This window comes from Mustela putorius, unplaced genomic scaffold, assembly GCF_011764305.1.
Source record: "Mustela putorius furo isolate JIRA1106 unplaced genomic scaffold, ASM1176430v1.1 tig00000551_pilon_pilon_pilon, whole genome shotgun sequence".
In the NCBI taxonomy this organism is placed as follows: Eukaryota; Metazoa; Chordata; class Mammalia; order Carnivora; family Mustelidae; genus Mustela; species Mustela putorius.
The window spans coordinates 20,340-25,976 of record NW_025421412.1 but is presented as its reverse complement, the minus strand read 5'-3'; the positions used below and the strand labels follow the sequence as shown (position 1 = coordinate 25,976).

Genomic DNA, 5,637 nt, shown 5'->3' with positions numbered 1-5,637 from the left:
GGTGGCACAGCCTTGGGAGTGCACTTCATGCTCATGACGTGTTCCAGGGAAAACAAGAACTTTTATTTAAAATAAATAATACACGGCATAGAGGAGATGGACGGCGGCGAGAACGCTGACTCCATACAGGAGAGGAAGGACACAAGGCGAGGGGATGGAACATTCTGGGGGGATGTCGGGGTCAGGGGATGGACCTGACGGCATTTTTCTGGGGAGATGTCCCCGCAGAGTTGTGGGCTCTGGATGCGGGTCTGGGAGTCCCGCAGGAGAAGGTGTTGGGGCCAGGGGTTGGGCTAGGGGCGGGGACAGGGTCAGCAGTAGTGGGCCGGTGCAGGATCCAGAGCAGGAGCTGGTCAGAAGGCAGGAACAGGAGCCCAGGCAAGGGCAGGGAAAGGAGCAGGAGCAAATGAGAGGGACTGGGTCTGGGGCGGGAACAGGGGCCTTGGCAAGGCCAGGGGAAGGGGCAGTGGTCCTGGCGGGGCCAGGGGAAGGGATGGCGGCAGTAGAAGGCGAAGACACAGGGGCACGGGCTGGGTCTGGGGCAGGAACAGGGGTCCAGGCGGGGAAAGTGGAGGTCTTCCTGGCAGGGGCAGGGGCAGTGGCAGGAGCAGGGGCAGGGGCAGGGGCAAGACCAGGGTTAGGACCTGGGTCTGGGGCAGGTGCAGGGGCAGTGGCCCTGGCAGGGAAAGGAGAATGGACAGGGGCAGAGGCAAGGGCAGACGCAGGGGCAGGAAATGGGGCAAGTGCATTGGTGATGACTGGTTCAGGGTCAAGGGCAGGAGCTGGGTCTGGGGCAGGAACAGGGGCACAGGCAGGGGAAAGGGAGGCCGTCCTGGCAGGGGCACGGGAAGGGGCAGGGGAAAGGGCAGGTACAGGGTTAGGGCCTGGGTCTGGGGCCGGTGCAGGGGCAGGTGCCGGGGCAGTGGCCCTGGCAGGGAAAGGCGAAGGGATAGGGGCGGGGGGGGCAAGGGGCAGGGGCAGGAGCTGGGGCAAGGGCAGGGGTGATGGCCTGGGCGAGGTCAAGGGCAGGAGCTGGGTCTGGGGCGGGAACAGGGGCCCAGGGAGGGGTCGGGGAAGGGGTGGGACCAAGGGAGGATCTGGGTCAAGGCCCAGAACAGGAGCACAGGCAGGAGCAGGGGAAGTGGGAGTTGCTCTGGCAGGGGCAGGGCAAGGGGGAGCGGAAGGAGCAGGGGTGGGGGCAGGAGCAGGAGCAGGAGCCAGCTCTCCCCGGACAGCATCAGCATCTTCGTGGGCAGGCGCCCGGGCACCTGTGGGCTCCCGGTCTCCCGCCGAAGTGACTCCAGACACCATGTGCCCCTCCGGAGTTGCTGAAGTTGGGAGTGGGTCTAGCTCCTTGGCTGGAGAAGCTGGGAGAGGAGAGAAGGTCACCCGAGGGCCTGCCTTTCCCTGTGGCTTTGCAGAGACAGAGCCCAGCCCGGGGCCTCCCGGAGAAGCCGCAGCCACGAAGGAACCCTCCCGGGGACGTCTCCCCGACTGCAGTCCACCCCCTGGGTGCTCCGAGCCAAGTCATGGCTCCTGGCCCCACACCAGCCTGTGGGGGCTTCTCCCTGTGGGGCCCAGCACCGACCCCTCCCCACACAGCCACAGGCACCCCACCCCAGCCTTCTCACCCTTGGACTTGGCCTCCGTGGGCTCCGTGTCCAGGACCACAATCCAGTGGAGTACCGCGGGCAGTGGTCTGGGATGTAGCGGGGGCCTTCCCAGGACCGGGGACTCCGGGGTCGGGGAGGAGTGCGTGTCTTCCCGCCTCCTTCCTAGTTCATCCGTGGCCTGCCAAGGCAGAGACGGGGAGTGTGCAAGAGGCGTCAGAGCCCTGCCCGGCCATACCCACCGTGCTCCTGCCCAGTGTCCCTGCTTCTCCCAGATTCCACGCAGACCTGTGCGTGCACAGCCCCGCACCTGGGTCAGTGACCCGTCCCTGCAGGGTCTCAGGATCAACCCTGGGCAGAAGGGTGCAGCTCCCACACTCCGTCCCAGCTGGCCAGCCTTAACCTGGGGTGTGAACATGACCTGCCCAACAGGCATCTGACCCCTCATCAGCCTGCTCCTGCTCGGGGTGTCTCCATCCCCGATGAGCTCTCTTTACACACACACACACACACACACACACACACACATACACACACACACACACACACACACACACACACACACACACAAACACATACAGACACACGGGGAGGAGACCTAGGCCTACACGGGTCGGTCAGAAGGTGTGGGGCTGTCTGACTGAGCCTCCCGGTGTCACCTTTTGATTCTTTTTGCCAAAGGGCCAGAGTCGTCGGGGAAGCCTGACACGACCTGCCCAGTGAGGGGACGTGTTTGGCGGGCGAGCTCTCCTCTGCCTGCATCCTCTGGGCTTCTGTAGTAGGCAGCAGCAGAACATGTCGCTTCCTTCAGGATCTGCCCAGAAATGAGCTGGGCCGGGGGGTTTTCTCTGGAATGTGGGTGCCTGGATACGTGGGTTCCAAGTCCGTTGGGCTCTGTCGTCAGGGAAGTGAGGTCACCACTGCCTGGGGGCTCCTTACCGGACTTCCTGCTCCCACCAGAGCTCCCTGAGGGCGCCCCTCCCCCGGCTGCTCAAGGCTCCCCCTCCACCCCGTGCCCTGTCCATCCAGTGACCCCCACACAGCCTCCCCACAGCCCCTGGGAGGCCTGGGTGCAGCTGTTGTCCCCGCTGGGAGGGCCCAGAGCTGGGTTCAGACCGGGCTCCTGCTCCTGCCCAGGACTGTGAGCCCGCACACACCCTGTGGCTCTCAGGGCCTCCCCAGTCTCCCCCCCGTCTGCACACTGGGGGTGTCCTGGCTTCTCCTGCTAGGGATGGCATCAGGGGTAGGACCCCTGCATACGTTCCATCCCCGCTCTCCCAGGAGGCTGGTGCACACACTTGGCCAGGCACGGGTGAGCCAGGGGCTGGCCGGCGGCATGGAACACAGCCCCGAGGGGCCTGGATCTGCTCTGGGATCCAGGCAAAGGCACCGTCCTCCTGCCTGTGTCCCATCCCCCGTGGCAAGGTTGCAGTGCATGGCTTCTGACCTTGGTGACACAGGCTTCCCGGGGCTCCCATTAGGTGGGTCCCCAGGGGCCTTGTCTGTGCCCATATGCTGGCCAGCCCCCATAGGGGACCCCGGGCATTCCCGAATCCGTCCTCCCAGGGTGGATGGCCCGTGGGACTGAGAAGGGGACACAATGTTTGGCTGCCATTTCCCAGCCGTTGGAGGAAATTCTGGGACTTCTCCTGGTTCCCTCTCTCCTGGGTTCAGTGTCTGTGTCTGTCTCTGTCTTTGTCTCTGTGCCTGCGTCTGTCTCTGTTCGTGGGTGTCTCCCAGGAGCCGGATCTGTGGGCTCCAGGGCTGAGGGGAGAAACCTCCGAAGTCTCCCTTGTCCCTTTTTCCCTCTCCTGGGCTGGTGCTCGCTTCCTTGCTAAGTAAGGCCTTCTCACCCCGAGCAGAGCTCTGACTCTGGAACCTCTTCCCAGTGGGGACCCTGCGGCCGCAACAAGGAGGCTCCTGCCCTGGGTCCCCAGACCAGGGGTCCAGTGCTCTGCCACATTCTGCAAGCCCACAAGGTCAGCCCCCCGAGTCCCCAGGCTGTCTTCTGCTCAGAAGGACCTCGAGGGAGTCCAAAGCATTTTCCCAAGACTGGGGAGCACAGTGGGTCAGGGACAGAGATTCAAGGCCAACAGGCTCTTCTGCAAGCCTGAGGGAGACTAGGGACACCCTGTCTCTATGGCCCCACTGATAGAAGAGGAAGGGGAGGCCTTCGGTGCTGTAGCCCTGTCCACACTGGGGGTGGGGGGTGCCTCTTCCTACTTCCAGTAGTCCAGGGTGGTGATGGACACCAGGCCCCAGACCCTGTCCCTACCCAGTGCCCTGGCAAAGCCCCTGGGCCCCTTGGGGATCCCTTGACCATCAGCCTGTCCCGTCCCCCCTCCCCTCCCCATGCTTTGGATCTCGGTCCTTGTCAGGAGTCCTGATGCCCCCGACCCCATGGCCCAGCTGTCTCCAACCTCTTACTTCTTTCCCCCTTGTTACCCACCATTTTCCCAGGGTGTCTCCCCCTCTGACCCCTATCTGGGCAGAGTGGGGTATGTGTGTGTGTGTGTGTGTGTGTGCGCGCGCTCAAACACATATGCCTCTAGCTGTCTGGGGATGCCCGAGGTCATGTCCGCACATGGGATGGGGTGAGTAGCTCTCCCCAAGCATCTGAGGAGCTCTCACCCTCAAAGCAAACCTCATGGGAGGGTCAGGAATTGCCTAGGCCTGGAGGGAAGCTCTGCCCCTTGGACTCTGTACCCGATTTTTGTCCTGGGCCAGTCGCTGCCTCTCTTGAGCCCAGGTTCCCAACTGACCCTGAGGGTTGGACATGGAAATGCTTGAACCTGGCCTTTGCTCCAGGGGTAGGTGGAGGTGGAGGAAAGGTGCACCAGGCACCCAGACCTCCATTCTGAGAGGGCCAGGTGTGCCCAGGAGACCTGCACACAGCACCTGTCCCCTGACCCAGCCTTGTGGTGGATGCGGACCCACCATGGCGCTGTCCCCGACTGGTCCCCCCATGTTCCCTCACCACTGCCAAGTCCTCTGTGGCCGCAAAGTCTGCTGAGCCCCGGAACCGTGCCTATCCTGGGAAGCAAGGCTCAGGGTGCCAGGCCAGGCGGGTTGGACATCTGGGGATGCAAAGGTCATCGAGTACCCCCCACCCAGCTGGCCTGGAATTCAGAATCCGTCCCAGGGTCCTGCTCAATGCGGGCTTGAGCCAGAGGACTTGGAGACGTCAGTGGAGGCCAAATCAGGACAGGGAGCTCAGTGGGCCCCTTCCACTTCTCTCTCCCTCTGCTGGGTCTTCCTGGGTGTTTCCCTGGGACAGAGGTCCAGCCTGTCCTTGGATAGAGCCCTGGCTTGAGTCGGTGGGTGGGCAGGAGGACAGGGAAGGTTCGGGGTTGAGTTAGGGGTTTGGGTTAGGGTTAGGGTTGGGGTTAGGGTCAGGTTCAGGGTCAGGCTCAGGGCAGGGTTAGGGTTAGGGTCAGGGTTAGGTTTAAGGACTGGGTCAAGGTCAGGGTCAGGGTTCAGGTCAGGGCCAGGGTTAGGGTTAGGGTCAAAGTCAGGGTTCAGTTTAGGTGCCAGTTTAGGGTAGGGTCAGGGTTAGGGATAGGTTCAGGGTCAGGGTAGGGTCAGGGTTAGGGTTTTTGGGTTCGGGTTCGTGTTAGGGTTAGGGTTGTGGTTAGGATAGGGATAGACAGGTTGAGGGTCAGGGTTAGGGTAGGGTTTGGGGTTGGGGTTTAGGGTTAGAATCAGGGTTAGGTTTAGGGTCAGGGTCCTTGTTAGGGTCAGGGTCAGGGTTAGGGTTAGGGTCTGGGTCGTGGTCCGTGTTATGGTCAGCGTTAGGGTCAGGGTCAGTGTTAGTGTTAGGGTCAGGGCCAGCGTCAGGGTTAGGGTAAGTTTTAGGTTTAGGGTTTAGGGTTAGGGTTAGTGTTAGGGTCAGGTCCAGGGTGGGTTACGGTACGTTTTAGGGTTAGGGTCAGTGTTAGGGTCAGGGTCAGGGTTAGGACCAAGGTTAGTGTTAAGCACAGGGTTTGGGTTAGGGACTGGGTCAGGGTCAGGGTCAGTGTTCTCGTCA

At 62.4% G+C, this 5,637-nt stretch overlaps 1 long non-coding RNA gene across 1 annotated transcript; it reads right to left on the bottom strand.

The window, feature by feature from the left end:
* Nucleotides 1-1,328: 1,328 nt before the first annotated feature.
* Nucleotides 1,329-2,311, bottom strand: LOC123392402. Its single transcript, XR_006607136.1, has 3 exons — nucleotides 2,270-2,311; nucleotides 1,632-1,791; nucleotides 1,329-1,367 (listed from the first exon to the last, which is right to left on the bottom strand). It is a non-coding gene; the product is annotated as an uncharacterized LOC123392402 (long non-coding RNA).
* Nucleotides 2,312-5,637: the final 3,326 nt, after the last annotated feature.